At 45.3% G+C, this 23,816-nt stretch overlaps 1 pseudogene; it reads left to right on the top strand.

Annotated features, from left to right (window-relative positions):
• LOC106002788 overlaps positions 1–12,870 on the top strand; it is a 105,712-nt pseudogene extending 92,842 nt beyond the window's left edge.
• Positions 12,871–23,816: the final 10,946 nt, after the last annotated feature.

Below are 23,816 nucleotides of genomic sequence, written 5' to 3'. Positions count from 1 at the left end.
GCCCCTGGTTCTTACAAAGGAACCCCCGTGCTTGAGCTGGTACATTGCCCAGCACTGCTCTGAGTCTGTGTGTTTAGGTGTGTATGAGAGACAGAGAGGTGTGTATGAGAGACAGAGAGAGAGAGAGAGAGAGAGAGAGAGAGAGAGAGATCATCTTTCTCATTGTACAATCAGCATGTCTAAAAAGAGCAAAACATTTTTTGGGGGTGTCTGGTTGTGGGGTTTGAACTCTGGGCCTAGGTGCTGTCCCTCAGCTCTTGAGCTCAAGGCTAGCACTCTACCACTTGAGCCATAGCACCACTTTTGGCTTTTTTCTTTTTGCTTATGTGGTGCTGAGGAATCGAACCCAGGGCTTCATGCATGCAAGGCAAGCGCTCTACCACTGAGCCACCTTCCCAGCTTGAGCAAAAGCATTTTATTTGTGTGCATGTGTGTATTTGTTGTTCTTTTTTCATTAATGCCCAGTATGAGCCCAGCCACAATTTTTGTTTCCTCTTTCACTGTTTCATGGCTCCTTTAGAGAAAGTTTCATTAGATGTTCCTTTCCACCACTTTCTTCCCCTTTCCTGCAGCCCACAGAAACTGGTGGGCCTGCGTGGGTCTCTCCTAGGAGGCCTGTGTGAACCACAGACCAGCATGGATACCTGCCCTTCTGTCTTTAGCCAGAAGGCTCATGAGGCTACTGTGACCACAGCCGCATTCTTCCAGCCAGTCTGCTCTCATGTGTATAGTTGGAGCTAATTCAAAGTTGAGAATGTGTCTGCCAAACATAATTAGGGAAGGAGATAGGGGGAGTAGGGCAGGGGCTGGGAAGCTAGGAGGATCTGGGAAGTGATGAATGGTATGAAATGGCAATGGTTCACAACGACCAAGGATGAGAGGAGAATCGTACCCAGGGCAATGATGGTGTCCGTGGGCATCTGAGCAGGGGGCTCCGGGCCCCCAATGGTGGCATGGATATCCTCCCAAGGCAGTGCACTGGTCGGCAGTCCTCCCTGGAGTCCTGCAGACTCCAATCTGTGTCCCTCCTGGGCTTTTTCCATCTAGGCAATGCTAGGCAAGTGTGTTCCTCCTGCTGGAGAATGCTTGGGATCAGGACGTGGCTGTTACCAGAGGCTCTCTGAATGGCATTTTCTGTAACCTGCTTAGGCTCTCTGGAAGGAAAAGGCGACTACTGATTTTGGAACCCATTAAGTTTGATTGGGACAAGTTAAATGCCAGCTTTCCCAGGGTTTTTTCTTGAAGCTGGAAATTTCTTCTACCACCTGGGATTCTGGGTCAAATTAGATGGACCATTTCGGCCACCAAACAATGACGTTCAAAGCGGCACAGGCAGAGTTCCCAAGCTTGATGGTTTCCTGCTACAAACGTCATGCCTTGACTGCCTTTCTCCAGCAGCTGCTGATTCTCCTCCAGCTCTCTCTGGGGTGACCACCACAGTTGAGGATGTCTTGGGGAGCAGAGATTGTGACCTCATCATCCGCAGCCTTCCAGCTGTGAGCAGAGACAATTCCCAGCACCTACACTGGAATCTGGGAGATTCAGAGACCCCGCGATGCCTCAAGGATCCTTTCTCTGCAACATGAAACTTGGGGGCCAGATATAGTGGACCATCCTGTCTGCCCCAGGGAGTGGAGAAGAGGCCTCTTGAGCCTGGTGTTCACCTCACAGCAACCTTGTTCACACCTGAGTGGGGAATGGAGTGCCACAGAACTGGTCAGTGGCTGGACAGAGATCTTTGAGAAGATAGGCATCCCAGAGGCCCTGGAATCCAGTGAGAACATCATGGCTCACGTCCTTGGAATCAAAACAGTTAAGTGCGGTGGCACTAGGAGGGTGGGAAGAGGGAGCAGGGAGAACTGTGGGAGAGCTACATCAGGTTTTGCCCCCACCTAGGATGCTTACTTGAATTGGATGGGACTTTACAGTAGTATTGTCATAGACAGATGCTCATTTATTTATCCAACAAATGCTTACAGTGTGTGCCAAGCCGGGGGCGGAGGGGGGGCATACACAATGAAAGGTTCCAATACTGGTTCCACAGCACATGAAGAAATCTTGGTTTGAGCTGGATACCATTGCTTCACTCCTGTCATTCTAACTACTTAGGAGGCTGAGATGGGAGGATTGAGGCTTAAGGCCCATGCAGGAAAGCCTGTAAGACTCTTATCTACAACTAACTACCAAAAAGAAAATGCCAGAAGTGGATGAGTGGCTTAAGCCATAGACTGTTGGCCTTGAGTAGAAAGGCTCGGGGACAGCACCCAGGCCCTGATTTTAAGGCCTAGGAGTGAAAAAAAGAGAGGAAAGAGAAAGAGAGGAGGGAAGGATGGAGGGAGAAAAGGAGGAAAGGAAGGAAGAAGGGATCATACAGATCTTGGTTTGGAGTCTCTGGATCAAGCAAGCCAACCATTCACAATCTCTGTAGGGACAGTTTCAGAGCCTAAAGCCAGTATGTAGGACCAAGCCACTGTCCCCTCAGCAACTTCATGACATCCAGAATCTGAGTGGTCACCTATTGCAGAGGGAAACAGCCTCGGGTAGACCCTAGGGCTCAGGGTGTGTCACAGAGTTTCAATCTCCCCTGGCTCACCGAGTTTATTTTCTGGTCAGATAAGAAGAAACTGTCTAAGGGCTATGAAGGTATAGGGTGAGGGACTGGAAAGGTGGGGGTAGCAAGGGATAAGAAGGAAGATGAAGAGCGAGGACAATCCCAGATCCAGTGTGTCAGGCCATTGGAGCCATGACCTCAACGGACAACCTAGACCATCAGTGATAGAATCTTCAACCCAGCCACATGGCTATTAAAAGTCCTGGCACTCTGGGTTCACCGTTGACAACCTGGCTGTCATCCACTGCAGGATGCCTGTGCAGTACATCCTTGGGGACTGGGATTGTTGCTGGCTCAATCTGAAGATGACACCCCCAGTGTTCATTCCTCGACCAGAGACAGAGGTAAGCATGCCACGGGAATAGGACACTCAGGGAATGAGGGCAGGAGTCAGACCAGTGTTGCTCTGAGATTTCCTCTAGGGGACTCTAGGGACCTGTGACTGCCATTCTCAGAGGTAGAGGTGTGTCTCCTTGCTGGCTCAGCCTTTAGTCTAGATTGCAGATATGGGATTTAGATAGGGCGGACTGAAGGTCGGGGCACATGGGAACACAAGAGGCACTGGGCTCTGAGCACGGTTGTTTCTTTGAGGATACTCAAACCCAGGAATATTACTGAGATGGATCAGCCCTTTTCTCCTTCCCAAGAGAGAGGAACTTGGAGCCCTCCAGTCTTCATTCCTTGGCTGAGAAATTCATTCAATCCAATATCCTTTGGTTGGATAACTAGATCTCACCTGACTGCCCACTGTCAAGGCAGGACAGTGAGAGATCTTGAGTCCTTGATGAGGTCATGGGTTTCTCAGTATGAGATTGTACTTGAACGTCTTGACTTCATGCATGGTCAGTCCCATCTAAGATGCCATGACCTCGGACATAGAATCTAGAGACTCAGAGCAGTATGGGGTCTATTCTATAAGTCTTGAGTATTATGTGTGAGCTTTGAACTCCTGTGTGCTCACCTGCTTCCCTTTCTTGGGTGGGTTTATGCTAGAAAAAGCTTAAAACTAGGGTGTGGGTCCATCCCTTGTTTAATGCTCAAAGCTAGCACTTTACCATTTGAGCCACAACTACACTTGCAAAGTTTTTGGGTGTGTAATTGGAGATAAGAGTTCTCAATGACTTTTCTGCCAAAGGTGGCATCCAACTGCAGTCCTCAGATCTCAGTCTCCTGAGGGGATAGGATGACAGGCATAGATAAGCCTCTTTGCCCGGGTGCCAGTGACTCATGGCTGTCATCCTAAGTACTTAGGAGCTGAATCTTTGGATCATGGTTCAAAGCCAGCTTGGGCAGGAAAGACCCTCAGACTCTTCTCTCCAGTAAAGTACCAGAAAACTGGAAGTGGTGTTGTGGCTCAAGTAGTAGAGTGTTGAACTTGAGCTGAAGAGCTCAGGGATAGCTCCCAGGCCCAGAGTTCAAGCCCCACAATCAACAAAAAGAAAGAAAGTAAAACAACTTTGCCTGTAAAGGACAGTGGAGGTGTGTTTGTATGTATGTATGTGTGTGGGGGGGGAGGGGTTGGTAGACATTTAGGGCCCAGCTCAGTCAGAGTTTTAGATGGATTGTCCCAAAGTCTTAGTTCATGGCAGCTGATTCTTGACCACAGGTGAAGCTCTGGGTTGGATGTCGATTATCAGACCTCATTCTCCTCATGGGACAGTTGTGAGTAAATAAGGGACTAATACAGAGGGATTTCTGGAGCAGGGCCAGGCACAGAGGGATCAGGTGTCAGATACAGTTCTCAACAATTCTGTGAGCATATGACAGGAAGTTGCCGGGAAAGGGCTCAGATGGGGTCTGTTATTAATCATGCAACAGGTATGGGATTAAGAAATAAAACATTGCTGTCTTTCATCATTACCCTATCCCCATGAGGAAGGGATCCTTCCCTCTATTCATTGTTCCAGCTGGGAAAAATGAGACATGGAGAAGCCAGGTGACCTACTCATGACCCCCAGTTGACAGGAAGCTTGGCCTGATTTCTCTGCCATGCTTCCTAAGACAGTGGGTGTTATTCAGTCCACTTCTTGTCCTGGGAAGTCTACTTCTTGTCATTTTTGTGGCTTGAATTCTGGGCCTGGATGCTGTCCCTGAGCTCCTCAGATCAAGGCTATTGCTCTACCTCATGAGCCACAGCATCACTTCCCGTTTTCTGTTGGTTCTTTGAGGATAAGAGTCTCACAGATCTTGCTGCCAGGGCCAGCTATGATTCATGATCTTCACATCTCAGCCTCCTGTATACTTAGGATTACAGGTCTGAACCATCCACATCTGGCTTAAGTGTAATTCTGGCCCTCTGTGTGTGTCTTTCTCTCTCTTTGTCTCTCTCTCTCCCTCTTTCTCCCTCTCAGGAATGGTTGAATGGTTGCTGGAGGAGGTGACCCAGCATCCTCATTTGGCTGGAACCCAAGGTGGCCCTCTCATTCTGGAGGTGGGCTGTGGGTCAGGAGCTGTTTTGCTCAGCCAATTGAACCAGCTTCATGAGGTAAGCCCCTCTGTACCCTGGCTAGACCGTGACAGTTATTCATTATCCATCCCATGAGTCCTTCCCCACATCACTCTGCTACACCATTGAAGGAAAATGGATGAGAAGGTGTTGCCTTGTCCCCCTGCCCAGCACAATCCAGAGCCTCTGTCCTATACCCCCACCTATCTGACAAGACCCTGGCTATAAGACAATAAGAACACTCACTGTGTAATACCCTTTGCTGGGGAGTGTTGTTTTGGTTAGGGTAGCGGGGTTCAGAGGAAAGACCCCAGACGTGACATCTCCCGTTGGACATTTGTTCTTGTGACAGAGCCACGTCTTTACTGTGGATAAGGACTAAACTTCCATCAGACTGACCCAGAACAATGCTCATAGATAGGTAGGCTGTTGAAGTATCAAACCCACTCATGTCTGCTTCCTACTCCCAACAAGGAGGTGTAGTATGGGTGGCCCAGCCTTGGGCCTAAGGTATTATAAATGGATGGTGGCGGTCAGGAGTTCATGGCTCCCACCCATCATCCTGGCTCTTTGGGAGGGTGAGGTCTTATGGTTATGAGTCAGAGCAACCAGGCAGGAAAGTCCGTGAGATTCTTATGTATCATAAACCACCTCCCTCCCAAAAACCAAGCACAAAAATGCCAGATGTGGTGCTGTGGCTCAAGGGGTAGAGGCTCGGCCTAGAATAAAAGAATCTCAGGGATGGGGCTGGGAAGGTGGCTCAGTTGTAGAGCACTTGCCTTGCATGCCTGAGGCCCTGGGTTCAATTCCTCAGCACCACATAAGCAAAAAGAAAAAAGCCAGAAGTGGCACTGTCGCTCAAGTGGTAGAGCACTAGCCTTGAGCTGAAGAGCTGAGGGACAGCGCCCAGGCCCAGAGTTCAGGCCCCACGACCAGACCCCCCCCCCAAAAAAAAAAGAATCTCAGGGATAAAACCCAGGGCCTGAATCCAAGCCCTTGGACTAACACAATCATGAAATAAATGAACAGTGTACACCTTTTAGCTGACTACCAAGAAAGATGTATTCAGTTTTCTTGCTGGTACATATAGCCAAAGGTAAGGGGCTCCCTTTCATGTTCCCCTAACCCTCACCTTCTCTCCTTTATCTGTCCAGGCTTAGGTTGCAGGACAGAATTCAGATCATCCCCCTGGATGTGACCTTAGGTACCCTCCCTCATTCACCACCCTTGGGGTCAGGATCCTGGATGCTCTCCCTGCTGGGAGGATGAGGCACCACAGAGATGAGGGTAGGTATCCCCAACACTCACACACATACACATACAGAAAAACACAAACACCCCTGAGCCAACTCAGACTAGCCTTTTCCAAAGACACTTTATCTCCTTGGATTAACTGACCTAGAAAAGGAATTTGATCCCCTGTAACTGATTATTTTAACTTGGGCTTGCTAGTTGACAGGAGATAAACAGGAGCAAACAAAAACCAAAAACCTTTTGGTGCCTGTCACCTGGCTATCATCCTGGCTACTCCAGAGGCTGATATCTGAGGATCACAGTTTGAAGCCAACCATAAACGGGAAACCCCATGAAACTCTACTCTCCATGGAAGCACCAAAAAGCCAGAAGTGGACCTGTGGCTCAAGTGGTAGAGCACCAGCCTTGAGCAATAAAACTCAGAGAGACAGCTCCCAGATCCTCAGTTCAAGCCCACAAAAGAAATGGCCCTGTCTTTTTGACCACAGATTGCCCAGGCCTAGAGCTCCCTCTTACGGAGTGTGATACAACACCTGCCCCTGGGTGGTGTATCAGGGCCTTCACAAATCTGGTGTTGGAATCCAAGCCTTCCCCTTCGTGCATTCTCAACCCACACTGGCTGGAAGTCAGAGCCTGGCAAGGCTGGCACCTTGCACAGCAGAGAGGCTCCAGCTTTGCCAAGGTGACTGTAATGGTCTTCTTGGAGGCAGCACATGAAAAGGGGGTCTTGCTTAACAAGGAGGATCTGTAGGAAGCACAGAGAGCAAAGGTGCTACAGATGATGGGCAACATAGCAGAGCGTGTTCATTTCCAGCCAGGGCTGCTGGTGAGAGACTTGGTATAGATGTGCGAGACTGACCCAAGACAGGCCTGAGGGTTCACAGAAGAACAGCTATCTAGGGCTGGGATTTTGTCATAGATGTGGAGGGCTTGCTTAGCACACATAAGAGCAGGGTTTCTATTCCTAGGTACTGCATACACAGAAAAATCTGGAAGTGGCACGGTGTCTCAGGTGAAAGAGCACTCCCCTGGAGACAAAGCAAGTCAGGGACAGTGCCGGGGCCCTGAGGTCAGGCCCCAGGGCTGTCACCATAAAACAGTTCTCCCAGTGACCTTTGTGACAGGTGGATGGCTATTCCCTGAAGCTCTTAGTAGATCCATCTGTGCTTTGTGTCTCCTTTGACAGAGGGGAGCTGGACAGTCCTTATGCCTGGTCACTCCTGGGCCCACTTATCAGCAATCCTCCCAATGTCTTCCACCAGGACATGGAGCAGCTGGACCCAGAAGACCTCAGGTATTGGTTGGGTGGGGCACTGGGACATAGGGCAGGCCCCAGAACTCCTTGTGGGTCTGATCTGCCCTGGAAGACTAGGCAATCAGGAGGAGGCAGATGGGAGCTTAGAGGGGGTTAATGATGTGGAGGGGCCCTTTAATCCCTATGGCCCCATCTAGATTCTAGCCTCCCTTTGCTTTCCCTGAGGGAGGTTAGGGGGGTGTCTAGGTGGTAGCTTCGAGAGGAGGAATAGGTGGAAATTTTGAAGGATTAGACACCTTAAACCAGTCCCTCAGCCCTGTCATACCACCCCTGTCATCCTGGCCACTCAGGAGGCTGAGATCCAGAGGATCTCTTTTCCCAGCCCAGGCAGGAAATTCCCTCAGAGCCTCATCTCCAATCTCCAACCAGAAGTGGCACTGTGGCTCAAGTGGTAGAGTACTGGCCTTGAGGAAAAATCGACATCAGGGACAGTACCCAAGCCCTGAGTTCAAGCCCCTCAACCAAAAAACAAAAAAAAACCAAACAAACAAGAAAGAAAGAAACCCCTTCCTTGCTTGCAAGAGATAGTGAAGTAGTAGGGTTGTTGTGGTTGTGAGACCAGATGCTGGCCTCACAGTACAGACATTTCTAATAACTCCCCAGGTTTACCCCAGTGTGAAGCCATAGCAGGGTGGGTGGTGCCTTACCAAGAACTCCAGAGGTTGTGGCTTGTCGCAGGCAGGGAGTGGGTGAATGGGACCAGGGGTGGGATGGTAGTGTCAATTGTATGCTCTCCATCCATGGAAAAATGGTTTTGGATGCTGGTGACCAAGTCTGAAGTGTTTTGTGTTTTGATGAGTTGGGTTTTTCCTTGGTATAAGAAGGTGGCTGCTGAGGAGGCTACAATGCTTGATAAGAAATGTACTCCTTATCTTGCCCATGTAACTGTAACCCCTCTGTACAGTATTTTCACAATAAAAAAAGAAAGAAAGAAAAAAACTGAAGAAAAAAAATGATGGGTGTAGCCAGGCGCTGCCAGTGGCTCATAACTGTCTTCCTAGCTACTCAGGAGGCTGAGATCTTGGAAAGTCTGTGAGACTTTATCTCCAATGAACCACCAGAAAATTGGATGTGTGATGTGGCTCCAGTAGTAGAGTGCACACCTTCATCTGAAGAGCTGAGGGCCTGCTGGCAGGCCCAAAGTTCAAACCCCATAACCTACAACCAAACAAAAGGTAGCTGAATTTTCTGCCTAACAGTGTGTACAGTAGAAATGCCATGATGTGTTCTGAACCATTCCAGACATGTGAGAGGCTCTGAGTTTTGTCTACAGTTGGTCTGATGAAGGTAGTGCCATCATCTCTGGGGTGGAATATTCAGGGAGACTTCTGAGGCTTTGGGCTACCACTGTATGTGTCTGTGTGTTCGTGTGTCTTTCGTCTGTGTGTGTCTGTGTCTGTGTATTTGGATGTAGAAGACCTGGGCCTTGAACTTAGGGTCTAGGTGAAGTTCCTATGCTTCTGTGCTCAAAGCTAGAGCTCTAACACTTGAGCTGCAGCTCCATTTCTGGCTATTTGGTGGTCCATTGGAGAGAAGAGCCACACAGACATTGCTGTGCTGGCTGGATTTGACCTCAGCCTCCTGAATAGCTGGGATGACAGGTGTGAGGCACCAGTGCCATATTTGTGTGTGTGTGTGTGTTTCCCTCATCTTTCTCTGTCTCCTTCCAGGGTGCCTGTCTGCCTCTTTCCGACCTCAGATGGTGCCCTTCCCCCACATCGACCTTGCCTTTAGCCTCCTATCAGGGTCTACAATGAGTCCTAAATTGCCAGAGACCTGAGTTCAAGCTTTTCTTTGGGACCCAAGTCCAGCTGTCCAAATCTTTGGCTGCCTGCAGGAGATTCTGGGTCAGCTGGGCCAGCTGCAATAGAGTCTTGCCTGTCTTTGTGTGGGGAACTCAGACCTGGAATGTCCTGCCCTTTTCCTCAGCTAGACCCCGGCTGCATGTCCCTCTCAGCAGGCTGGCTGTGGAGTGGGGGAAGGAGGTTGCTGGTGACTCTGGCCAACTCGAGCTTGATAGCTGACTGAAGGCCGCCCAAGCAAGGAGGATTCTGGGCTACATTGGAGGTGAGACCAAGGTGGCTTGGAAGTATCTGTTAGTGTCTAGGAAACGTCAACGTACTTTATCGCAGGCAAGTCTATCTTCCAGCCCCAGCTGGGTATCTCCAATCTTTCTAGAGAAATCTGGATGCCCAGAATACAGAGGCACAGACTTTAGATTCCAGGGCCAGGGAATTGGGGGAGGAGAGACTGGTATGGCCAATACTTCAATGTTCTGAGGCATTAGCCTTGACCTGGGTATGCCCCTATTGTGTACGCTCACTTCCAACCCAAAACTGGCCAGAAACAGGCCACTGGTTGTGGTGCTGTAGAAGTGGCAGGAGTGGAAGTGAGATCTAGGATCATCAATATCTGGATTTACGGCCTGAGGGAGTGGGAGAGGGGACAAAGGTGTCTTTAAAAAAATAACTCTTAGAGCTGGAACTCAGGGCCTAGGCACTGAGCTTCCTTTGCTCAAATCTAACATGCTACCACTTGAACCACAGCTCACATTTCATCTTTTTTAGTAGTTTAGTGGAGATTAGAGTTTCACGAACTTTCCTGCCTGGGCTGGCTTCAAACTGCCATCTTAAGAACTCAGCCCCTTGAGTAGCTAGGATTGCTTGTATGAGCCCCTGGCACCTCCTTAGGATGTGTGTGTGTGTGTGTGTGTGTGTGTGTGTATGTGTGTGTATTTACCAGGGCTTGAACTCAGAGCCTAGGTGGTATCCTTTAGCTTGTTTGCACAAGGCTCGTACTCTACCACTTGAACTACAGTAGCTCTGCTTCCCAGCTATTTGGTGATTCATTGATTATAAGAGTCTGCCCACCCAGGCTAGCTTTGAATCTTGATTGATTGATCCTCATGTGTCAGCCTTGAGTAGCTAGGATTATAGGCATGAGCCACTGCCATCCAGCTGCAAGGATGTCTCTTCATACTCTCTTCTGTTCTAACAGCTGTCTACTTGCCCTAGCCTAGATCTCTGATCTCCACATCAGCTCCCAGTAGTCCTTGACTGTGTGGAGAACATAAAGCTCAAACCTGTCAAGCATCCAATTTCTATGTCCTCAGGGGAGGGTATGGTTCCTCTGAAGCCTGGAGGAGTAGGGGCAGGGGGAGGAAGGTTAGCTGTAGATGGGTGCTAGGCTGGGAGAGACGTACACTCTCTTAGCCAAGAAAGAAAGTGTGGCCAGATGTTAATAGCTCATGCTCTCATATTCCTAGCTCCTGAGGAGGCTAAGATCTAAAGATTGGCATTCAGAGGGAGCCCAGCTCAATTTTCTTTCTTTCTTTCTTTTTTCTTTCTTTCTTTCTTTCTTTCTTTCTGTTATTATCAGTAGGATCTTTTTTTGTGTGTGTGAAAATACTGTACAGAGGAGTTAAAATTGCATGGGAAAGATAATGAGTACATTTCTTATCACCAGCTCAATTTTCTAAAGTGTGTGAGACTCTCCTTTCCCAATAACCACCTGAAAACTTGGAAGAAAAGCTGTGGCTCAAGTGGTAGAGTTGCTAGCCTTGAATGAAAAAAGTGAGGGAAGAGCCCGGATCCTGACTAGTACCAAGATGTGCCCACGTGCGCACGCGCGCACACACACACACACACACACACACACACACACAGAGGAAGTTAGTAATGATGAGCTGAGCTAGAACTGGGAGCAGTCCAGAGGCACAGTCACAGTAAACTCTCTACACGTATGTTATTTCTCCCCAACTGCTTCTTGGGCTGAGGAGTCTGGGCCATGGCAGTAAATCCCATGGAACCTGCACCTCCATCCATGCATAGGGTACAGGACCAAAGGAAAAACATGATGGATGCTGGTTTATACTCAGTGCATGATTGCAGTCCTTCATCTGCCAGTTAACACTAGTGAGCAAAGCAGGGCTCTGAGCCCTGGGACTTCGGGGATAGACACTGCTACAAGCAGCAGCCAGCCAGCTGTGGATTCCTGTGCCTACAAGTCTTTCATGAGCCCAACTCAACACCCACCCAAGGTGTGCCTGACAAATTTGCCCTCGTGAGTAGGCATTACCTGCTGTGCCATCTTGCAGCTCTTGCCTCTCCTGGCCCAGAGACCTGGTCTGAAATATTGATTTAGTGCTCAGATCCATACTGTACCCATGACAGATGCCATTCTGATGACCTGGCCAATGATCTCCGTGCCCCAAGGCTAGACCCTTCTCTGATACTTTGCCTGCTTTGTTCAAGCTGCTGGCTCAGACTTAGGACTCTCTAAGGACTTGCCCAGGTTGGGTTGATGGACATGGGCATCCTGCTGAATGCCCATCATCCATACATCATCCATCCATACACAGATTCATGGAGTTATTGCTTCCTTTTTTGGTGGGGGTTGGTGAGGCAGGTCCAGGGTTGTACTATCAGCCTAGGCCCTGTCCCTGAGCTCCTTTTGCTCAAGGATAGCACTCTGCCCTTGAGCCACAGACCCACTCATGGTTTTTTTCCCCTCTGATCTCTTAGAAACAAGAGTGTTGTGGACTTTCCTGCCCCAGATGAATTCAAATTGGCATTCTCTACATCTCAGCCTCAGGAGGAGTTAGGGTTATAGGCAGTAGCCACTGACACTTGGCTTTCTTTTCTTCTTGTTGTTCTTTTTTTTAATCATGACAATCTGAAATCTTCATGGTGTCATTCCAATGGTTTGCATTCAAAGGAGTCTACCCAGGCCTGGAATTTGAATGCTATGACTACCACCCACAAATGGAGGGAGATCCTGATGAACTAATTCTTCTTCATGTGAATGCTAATGGAATGTAATAAAAGTAATAATTAAATTTGCAGTTAATTCATGATTCTATTTTAGAATACCACATTAAAATTTTTGGATTTATATCTTCATTCTAGAAACATGGTATGATTAAGGATATTGACTAATTTTTAATTAATGCTTTTATAAGTTCAACAATGATACTTCATTAAATGGAGTCATAATTTAGCAACTAATAATTGGTAATAATGTATACATATATAATTTAATAATATCCTCACATTCTTTCTTTGTATGTGTGTATATATACATATATATATACATATATATGCAGGTATATATGTATGTATATATATAAATATATATAATATCAATCTGCACATCTATTTATTGGGCACTACTCTGGCTTGATTAGAGGTGTTCAGAATTTCCTGGATGCTCAGTTTGGCAGAGGCTGGTGTGCTAAGACTGTACCCCATTTATGGATTGGACATTGTAGGTGAGTTGAAATCCCAGCATGGCCAAAAATTTATTTGTGGAATAAGAAACCAATTTGACACCTTTTTTTCCTTCTCTGTGAAAATCCTGGGTCTCAATATGATGTATAATCCATATGCAAATATGTTCTATGTAATATGATGTAATAAAAGAAATGTTATATGTGTAATAATACTAAATAAATAAGGGTAATAAATGTCATATGCAGTAGAACCCATATATGTAAATAGATCTCATATACATGAATATTATTTTTTCCAGTGCTGGGGCTTCAATTCAGGCCCTGGGAACTGATCTGAATTTCTCTTTTCTTTTTTTCTTTCTTATTTTTATTTTGCCAGTTATGGTGCCTGAACTCTGAATGGGGGCTGCTCAGGGTGGCAGTATCAGCTCATGAACTTGTGCTTTGGCCCTGGCCGGTCAGTGTAGGAACCTTCTCAATAAAGTTGCTTCTTTGTTAACAACTTTGTTTCAGTGGGCTCTGTCACTCCAGACGACTAGGTGGGTTTGCCTGCCTGAGTAGGGGTCTTCCTATTACATATTGAGCTTCTGTTCTGAGCTCATGGTCAGTACTCAGGCCCTGTGTTCAACCTGGAAACCTAGCCACCCAAGGCCCAACTAGGAGAGGTCAAAGGTTTCCAAACCTGATGAGCTTCACCCACTCTACATAACAGGGAACATTGTCATTTTGCAAATGTGCTTAGATGTAGCAAGCTTCCGAAAACCTAGGTAGGCACCGTTGCCAATAATGAATCATTGCACTAGGTTCAGCTCCCTAGTTGTTGTCTGCCTGAAGGAATCTTGAATTCATTGTAGCAGTTTGTTTCAACACTGGAGCATAGTCTAACAAAGACAGGATAAGTGCAGGGAAATTGACCTGCCCCGGGAGGTGGCACAAATGAAGGTTTCCTGTCAAAACAGAGCACTGAGGAGAGAGATATCTTGGGGTACAAAGAGGCCTTTTTCTCCTGGTCTTCAGAGCCTGCCCACACTCATCATCACTAGTTGAGCCGGATAGAGTTGTTACAGAGCTGTACAGGAGTGAGGCCTTTTGTCTGCCTGTTCCAAAATGAGGCAGACTTTCTCCAGCAACCTGGGGTGTGGAGAAACTCTCAGGCTACACTAGGAACAGTGAGGGGAGCCCTGGAACATGCACTGTCTTGAAAGCACCCTCTGTGCTATGAAATCATTCTATTCAAAGCAAATTTCCTAGCTGGGTGCCTTTCTTCATAGCAACTCTGGATGTCCACCAATAGAAATACATTCACACATACACAGACACATGGAGTTATTGGCTCTATTTTTTTTTTTTTGGTGCAGGTCCTGAGGCTTGCACTGTGAGCTTAGACATTGTCCCTGAGCTCCTTTTGCACAAGGAAGGACTTTAATGTGCCTTAACCGATGATACATCATTAATTGAAGGCATAATTTAATACCTAATAATTATTAGTAATATATTACATGTAATTTAATGATATATAGACATCTCACATTCTATAAATATATTTATACATTTACATATACACTGGAATATACATATGCATCTCTCTCTCTTTCTCTCTCACTCTCTATGCATATATATGTATTTGCAGCAATTTACACATCTATCTATTTATATATTGGCCACTTCTGGAGGTTAAACTTAGGTCCTGGGAACTCCCTGGCAGTGAATTTGTTTGAGGCTGCTGTGCTTACATTGATCCCTTGATGAATTGGGCATTCCAAGCCCTGAGTTCAAATCCCAGCAGTGCAAAAGACAATAGGTGGAGTAAGAAGCCAATGTTGACTTGTTCTGCTGTCTGTGTAAATATTGTTTCCTAGGTACAATATGTAATACCTATGTAAATACATATATATGATGGACATTATAAATGCATATAAATATTATTTTGCCAGTCCTGGGGCTAGAATTCATGCCCTGGGAAATGCTCTTGGCTTTCTCTTATTCAAGGAGGGTGAGCTTCCACTTCACCCACAGCAAAATAGAGTTACTCAGGCCCTGATTTCAAATCCTAAGTATGGCAGATAAAATGTCCCAAATTCCAAGACAGGACCTTAATTTTTTGGGGGGCAGGCACGGGGCTTGAACTCAGTTCGTCACAACTCTGCCTCAGCCTTGATTACCCTAGGCTGGGGTGCAGCTTTTACACCCACAGATGATCCAGGGATCCTAGGACCAAATTTCAACTCCCAGAACTGGCCAAAAAACAAACAAACAAACCAAAAGGGAAGAGGAAAAACCAGAAAGTTTTACACAACAGTTTTACCTTTGTTTCTTTTGCACAATGGCCATCCTGGATCTTACTGACTTGGCTTGAAAATTGTACATTACTTAGCATGGCTGAGGCTGGTGGGCTGTCAGTGAAGCCTGAGGTTAACCCAGACACCTGGGCCCTGAGTTCGATCCTGGGACTCCCACATACACATGGCTGAAGATCTTAGGAAAGTGGTTCCTATCTCTAGGAACACTAATAGAATGTTTGAAATGTACTAATTGAATTACTAATTAACGTCTTTCTAATGAGAAATTGTATACATTAAATATAGGTCATTCATTAATTTAATTAATACTTTATTAAGTCTTCTACTGTGATTAATTAATGGAGGAATAATTTTTGACCAAATAATTAGTAATAATAGAATATATAAAAGTAAGATATAGACATCACTCTTTATATAGAGTTATACACTAGAATCTACATAACTGTCTAATTACACACTAGAATCTCCATAAGTATAGAGTTATACACTAGAATCTACATAAATTAACATAAATATGTAAACACACACACACTGCATTTTACACATCTCTGTGTTTATATATTGGCCACTCCTAGGGCCAAATTTGCCCAACAACTTCATTTGCATCAGACTGGTGTGCTAACATTGACCCACTCCCCATTCATGAAGTGGGCTTTCTAGGCCCTGAGTTCAAATCACAGAACTGCCAAAAACTTAAGTAATCCTGGTGGAAGAAGCCAAATTTCCCATTTGTTTTCCTTATCAATGAAAGTCCTGGGTCTCAGGAATGATGTATAGTACATTGGCAAATTTATGTCCTATGTAATAAGATGTAAAAAAGGTTATATGTGTAATCATACTCACTAAAATATATAAGAAATAAATAAAACACAAAATAAAATGAATAACCACACTAACTGCAATATGCAGTAAACATGTGTATGTAAATATGAATTCTGTATTTAAAATGCATACAAATATTATTTTTGCAAGAGATAGGACTTGAATTCAGGCCCTGGGAACAGGCCTGACTTATTTGTCTACCAGATTGGTGTGCTTTCCCTTCACCCACAGTGCTGTAGATGTACCTAGGCCCTGAGTTCAAATCCCAGGCCTGGCAGAAAAAAATGGCATGAATTCCAAGCCAAGCAGCCTCATAATTTTTAAAATATTTTAATGCGTTTATTTTTATTTTTATTTATTTTTATTTTGTCAAGCACAGAACTTGAACTCAGGGCATGGCAACTCTGCCTCAGCTTCGATCACTCCAGGCTTGGGTGCAGCCACTTGACCTACAGCCAAACCTGGGTCCTTGGGGCCCAAATGCTCACAGGAATAATAAATAAATAAAACAACACAGAAACAAAGAAGAAAAACCTGCAACATGCAGATGGTTGTCGGTTTTACATTTTTTTTCTTTGCAAGGTGACCTCCTGTGTCTGAATGACATGGCTGAAAAATGTTGGAAACCTGGCATTGCTGAAGGCTGGAGGGCTACCAGGTAAGCCATAGGCCAACATGGCAACATAGGCCCTGGGTTCAAAGCTTGGTCCTGACCCCTACAAATGGCCGGAGATCCTAATAATCTCGTTCCTATTCATAGGAATACTGATGGAAGGTTATGAATATCAAGGTTGAATAAGTTGTTCCTGAAGGATACTACTATAAAATTAGAGTGATTTTAGGAGGCCGATGGATTTTAATGAATATTTTTGACACATTAAAAGAATACTATTGATTACATGGACACAATAGTTTCGGGACAGTGGTTGATTTAATTAACAATTCATTAAGGATGAAAACAATAATATAAATTACATGGAGGCATTAAAATACCCAAATATTGGTAGGAATGTAGCCTATTTAAATAAATAATGTATAGACATCTCTGGCACTCTATAAAGATCTATATTTATTTGGGTACTGTACTACCATCTTCATGTCAATCTGTTCTTATTTTGTCAACCCCTGGGGCTCGATCTCAGGTGCTGGAAACTGCTTGTCAGCTCAATACGACCCAGGCTGGTGTACTGACACTCACCCATGCATGAATTGGGCCTTGGAGGTTGTGAGTTCAGATACCAGCAGTCACAAAAATTGACTCATGGAGACTCTCTCTCTTTCTCTTGCTCTTCTTTTCTGCTCTCTCTCTCGCTCTTGCTCTTGCTCTTCTTTTCTGCTCACTCTTGCTCTTGCTCTTGCTGCTCTTTTCTTGCTCTCTCTGTTCTATTCAGCTCTCTCTCTGTTCTCTCTCACTCTCTCTCTTGCTCTTGCTCTTCTTTTCTGCTCTCTCGCTCTCGCTCTTGCTCTTGCTCTTCTTTTCTGCTCGCTCTTGCTCTTGCTCTTGCTGCTCTTTTCTTGCTCTCTCTGTTCTTTTCTAGCTCTCTCTCTGTTCTTTTCTTGCTCTCTCTCTTTCCCAGCCACGTGGAGTGCCAACCTTGCCTGGTCCCAGCAGGTCTACCCCTTACCTGAATACCACGTGAGTGCTACTGTTCTTACCCCTCTCTCTGCTCTTTTCTGGCTCTTTTCTCTCTCTTTCCTCTCTTCCCAGCTCTCTCTCATTCCCAGGCCTTTCCCAGCCATGTGGAGTGCCAACCTTGCCTGGTCCCAGCAGGTCTACTGAATAAACCTACCCCTTACCTGAAAAAAAAAATTGACTCATGGAGTAAGAAGCCCATGGTGACACAGGTTTTCCTTTGCTGTGAAAGTCCTGGATGTCAGGTGTGTAGTTTCATACATAGACAAATCTATCCTATGTAATAAAAGTAATAAATAGTCCATGTGTAAGAACAATCAATAAAATAAATGAAAAATAAATGAATAAAACAAAAAACTGAATAGCTACACTAAGCACAATATGGAGTCAATATATGTGGCTCGATCTCAGGGCCTGGGAACAACCTGGCAGCTGAATTGGCTAAAGGCTGCTGTGCTGGCAGCCACCCATAAATGAATTGAGCCTTCTAGGCCCTGAGTTTAGATCCCAGCACTGCCAAAAATGTAATCGTGGAGTGGGGAGCCGAGCGTGACACATGATTTTCTTTTCTTTGAAAGTGCTCAGTGTCAGGTAGGATATATAATTCGGATGCAAATCAATATGCTATGTAAATAGGATGTCACAAGGGGAAAAAATGACATAGGTGGAAGAATTGTAACTACAATAAATGATAAACAGATTGAATTAGTAAGGAATCATTCTAGGATAAAATTAGATACAGTAATTATAGGACATGGATTAAGATTAATTAATATTTTATTAAGTATTAACAAAATAAAAATTGCATGGAGACATAAATACCTAATAATTGGTAGTAGCACATGATGCATAATTTAATAATATATAAACACCTGTCTCATTCTATAAAATATTTAATTATATGCATGGATGTATGAACATATGTGATAAACAATAACAGGATATTGAGTATTAATTAATGCTTTATTAATTGTTAGCTGGGACACATCATTAAATGGAGATATATTTTAATACTTAATAATTTGCAATAATATTATCTATAATTTAATAATATAGACATCTCTCTTTTGTGTATATAATATTTATATACAACAATCTATCTATTTATACCTCCTTTACTCCTGGGGCTCAGTGATTGAGTTCTCCCCTAGTAAGCACGAAGCCCTGGGTTCGATTCCTCAGTGCCACAAAAGCAGAAAACCTGAAGTTCTGCTGTCTTTCAATCAATTGAGTGCTAGCCTTGAGCACAAATGCTTAGGGACAGTGTCTAAGCCCTTACTGAAGCCCCAGCACAGCCACCAACAAAAGGTAGAATGTTCTAACTGCAATTATAGAAGGACAAGACTTCAAATACCACATCACAGAACAAGCTAGGTGTTGGCACTGACAGCTGCCACCTAACCTGACTCAGGCAGATGTAAAGAGCTGCAACCCAGCTCCACAGAACCAGCTGCTGGCTTACCCCCATCATCCTGGCTGCTTGGGAGCTTTAAAACCAAGCCCTGGTAGGTAGTATGTGAGACTCTTGGAGATGTGGCTCTAAGTAGTAGAGCCTTAGCCTTGAGCAAAGGTTATTAGAACAGTATCCCCATGCATTGAGTTCAAGCCCTATGGGTAGCCTTCCTCCCCCCACCAAAAAACACCCCCACTAAACCATTAGAAGTGAACTTGTGTGATTTGTCAAATGTTCCTCAAAGAATGGTGATACTGATGAAAGCAATCTAATTCTAATGACAGCTTGTGGAATAGAGCTATGTGCTGAGTCCTTCATAGGGTGCTCTGTGCTGAGTCTGCCACAGGGTGCTGTGTGCTGAGTTCTTCACAGGGTGCAGTGTGCTGAGTCCTGCATTGGGTGCTGGGTGCTAAGTCTTCAGAGGATGTTGTGTGCTGAGTCCTTCAAAGAGTGCCATCTGCTGTGTCTTTCACAGGGTGCATTCTTTCATATGGTCCTTGTAAGAGCTACACAACTGAGATGATTATGCAGACAAGAATATTGAGATGCAGATATGTCCCCATGGCAGGGACAAAATTATGTATTACTGAAGAGTGGGTTGTTTACTGCAGACAATTGTTTTGTTTTGTTTTTTTCTCAGTCATGAACTTTGAACTAGCGGCATAGGCACTGACCCTTAGCTCTTTGGCACATGGCTAGCACTCCACCATATGGAGCCAAGGACCCCATTGCAGTAGAGTGTCACAGCCTAGGGTTCTCTGTCAGCCTGCCTTCTCAGGAAGCTGAGATCTGAGGATCTGGCTTCCAAATTATACCACACACAAAAGGTCCTATGAGACTATTATCTCCAATTCACCACTAAGAAACCTGAAGTGAAAGCTGAAAGCTGGATGCTTGTCACTCATGCTTGTCATCCTAGCTCTTAAGGAGAATGAGATCTGAGGATCATGGTTCAAAGCTAGCCTGGGCAGGAAAGTCTTTGAGACATTTAGATCCAATGAACCATGAGACGGTGCTTTGTCTCAAGTGGTAGAGCAGAAGACTTGAGGGACAGCACCCAGGCCCAGACTTCAACTGCTACAACCAACAACAACAAAAAAGAAACAAAATAACAAACTGGAAGAAGAGGCCTGGGAATGTGCCTTGGGGTAGAGTGCTTTGCATCTATGAAACTCTGGAGTTGATTTCTCAGGTACACATCACTAGAAAAAAGCCTGAAGTGTCTCTGTGGCTCAAGTGTGAGAGGGCTATTCTTGTGCAAGAGGAATTAGGTACAGTGCTCAGGTCCTGAGTTCAAGCTCCAGGACTGGTGTATGGCTGCATGTGCCCCCACACACCCACACCCACACACAGACCAGAAGTAAAGCTGTGACAAGAAATGGCAAAGCACTGGGCTCCTGCACTGAGCTTATGATCAGCACCCAGACCCTGTGTTCAAGCTCAAAAATTTGCCACCCAGGGCTCAGCTAGAAGATGTCAAATGTTTCAAAACCTAATGTGCTTCAGCAATCCTAGGTGACAGGAAGCATGGTGAGATCAGACATGTGCTTGGATTTCCAAAGATTCCAGAAACCTAGCAGAGGTATCATAGGCCCATCAGCACCCTCAATGAAACATTTCTTGAGTTAAGTGCCCTAGTTTACTGCCAGAAGGACTCCTGAATTATATTGAGCACTGTATCTGAACACCAGAATATAGTCTTACAAAGACAAGATAAGTGCTGGGAACTTGGCCTGCCACGGGAGATAGCAAAAATGAAGGCTTCCTGTCAAAACGGAGCACTGGGGAGAGAGATAGCTTGGGGTACAAAGAGGCCTTTTTGTCCTGACCTTCAGAGCCCTTCCACACTCATCCTCACTAATTGGCCCAGATGGAGTTGTTTGTTACACAGCTGTACAGGACTGAGGCCTTTTGTCTGCCTGACCAGACAATGAGTGAGACTTCTTCCAGCAGGCCTGGGAGGCAGAGAAACCCTCAGGCTGTATTGGGAACTGTGAGGGGAGCCCAGGAACATGCACTGTCATGAAAGCAGTCTCTGTGTTATGAAATCTTTGTATTGAAAACAAATTTTCTAGCTTGGTGACTTTCATCATAGCTACTCTGGAGCTTCACCTATAGGAATAGATCCACACATACACAAAGACATGGAAGCAGGTCCTGGGGTTGAACTGTGAGCATAGTTGTTGTCCCTGAGTTACTTTTGCTCAAGTGTAATGAATTAGCCTGGAGCCACAGCACCACTTCTGGGTTTTCTGTGATCTCTTAGAAATAACAGTGTCATGGACTTTCCTACACTGGCTGGATTCAAACTCAGATTCTCTACATCTCAGCCTCCTGAGGAGCTGGGATTACAGTCAGCAGCCACTGGCACCTACCTTTCTTTTCTTCTTCATTTTTTAAATTTGGACAGTCTGACTACTTAACAGCATCATTCCAATGCTTTGAATTTATAAATAAACCACCCAATGTTCTTTATAGGTGCTTTCTCTGAGAAGGTTTTTCTCTCCTCATCTTCCCCTCTGGTCACAGGTTTAAAGCCAAAAGTGAGAAATGAGTGTCACATGATTTTGGCAGCAAATGTCCACAGGACATGCCAGTTCAGTCACTTAGCATTGAGCTGCAGTGAATTTACTGTCTCAGGACGAGAGGACCAAAAGCTGGAGCGATCCTCATACTGTCTGCATTGCACCTAAGGCCTATGAAATTATCTAATAATTATGCGTGTTTTGTGTCTCCAACCGTAATTATCTAGAACACACTGGAAGCATCATCACATTTCCATTTTTCTCTAGTACCTCTGGAGATTTTGACTAAGGGTTTGTGTAGAGCAGATCCTCCATGAATCCTGAGGAAAGCCACTTGAAATCTCCTCAGGAGATCTCTGTTCAAAGTCCGCTCGAGCAGGAAAGTCTGTGAGACTCTTATTTTCAATAAATCACCAGAAACCAGAAGTGTTTCAGTGGCCCAGAGGGTAGAGCTCCAGCTTTGAGAAAGAAAGCCGAGCAAGAGATACAAGCCATATCAGGCAGGAAAGACTGGCAAGCGCTTATGTCCAATTAACGACCAGATGGCTGGAAGTGGAGGTGTGGCAGTGGCAGAGTCTCAGCCTTGAGCAAAACAGCTGAGGAACACATAGGGCCCTGAGTTTAAGCCCTGGGATGGCCACTAAAATAATTGAAAAAGAGAAGGCTACGTTCATGTATGAGTGTCCTACCTACTTATGTGTGTATATTACCTCCCTGAGTGCAAACAGATTGTATGCAATGCTTCTCCTTTTATGTACAGATTTATTTTTCAGATTGGCTTGTTGCACATACTGCATCATTCTCTTCTTTTCAGGCCCATTGCTTTTCTCTTCCAGATTTCCAGGACAGTGTCCTTACATGATGCACACTTAAGATCTCAGTAGCTTTTATTTACATTTTATTATGAGACCAAGGCAGGAACAGTCACAAATTAGGCAAGGGAAGAGAAGATCAGGGTTTTTGAAATAACCAGTAGTCAGAAAATTAAACTTGGGAGATGTAAAATGGTAGCATAGTTAGGTAGAAACTACCATTAAGAAAAAGATGAGAGGGCTGGGAATGTGGATTAGTGAGAGAGTGCTTGCCTAGCATGCAAGAAACCTTGGGTTTGATCCCTCTGTAGCACATGCACAGAAAAAGCCAGAATTGGTGCTGTGGCTCCAGTAGTAGAGTGCTAGAGACAGTGCCCAGGTCTTGAGTTCAACTCAAGTACAATTAACTTCTCATCACCATGCGAAACCCAAGAAGCTCTTGAACATCTGCCCTTTCAGAAGTGGTAGTCAGTGTGTCATAGTCATTTCTGCCCTGGCTGGCTTCACCCTGTGATCCTCAGACCTCAGTTTCCTGGGCTAGGGGATGGGCCTTAGCTACTGGTGCTCTGCTAGGTCAGAAGTGTAATGACATTGACAATATAAGTGAACTGCTCATCACAAAGGGCTTGGGGAGCATATTAAGCCTTTCAACAATGGACCTTTCAGAACTCTGTAGGACTCAAGGTTATAATGCTAGAGTCTGAGAGGCTGGGCATATGGATCTGCTAAATTTGAACCTTGAGCTCTAACTCCAATTCTGGTATACATCATCGTTCATTTTCCAGAGAATGTTCTCCTAATTAGCAAATAGGAAAAGTACTTTGATTAACCCTCACTTTTTCCCATTGTATGTCTCAAACTCAAGTTTGGGCACTGACCCTGAGCCCTTCACCTCAAGGCAAACACTCTACCACTTGAACCACAGCACCACTTGGGGTCTTTTCATGGTTCATTGGTGATCAGAGTCTAACAGGCTTTCCTTGCCTAGGCTGTCTTTGAACTGTGGTCTTCAGATCTCAGCCTCCTGAGAAGATAGGGTTCCAGGTGTGAGCCCCTGGCATCTGGCCTATTGTTTTTTCCAGTGCTGGGGCTTGAACTTAAGCCCTGGGTACTGTCTCCATGCTTCTTTTTCTCAAGGCTTGTGCTCTACCACTTGAGCACTCCACAGCTTCTGGCTTTTTCTGAGTATGTGGCACTGAGGATTCAAACCCTGGCAATCATGCATGCTGAGCGAGCTCTCTACCACTAAGCCACATTCCCAGTCCCACCCTTACAATTTTATCCCTCAATTTGCCTATCCTCAAGGAAAGGCTTCTCAGTATAAATCATCTAAAGAAATCCCTATAGGAAAGTTTTAAAGATAAACAAGACACAGCTCATATTTGCGAGAGACTCTAAACATGTGAAGGCTGTGA

This window comes from Dipodomys ordii, unplaced genomic scaffold (assembly GCF_000151885.1).
Source record: "Dipodomys ordii isolate 6190 unplaced genomic scaffold, Dord_2.0 Scaffold1000001380, whole genome shotgun sequence".
In the NCBI taxonomy this organism is placed as follows: Eukaryota; Metazoa; Chordata; class Mammalia; order Rodentia; family Heteromyidae; genus Dipodomys; species Dipodomys ordii.
This window is presented reverse-complemented; position numbering and strand designations above follow the sequence as displayed.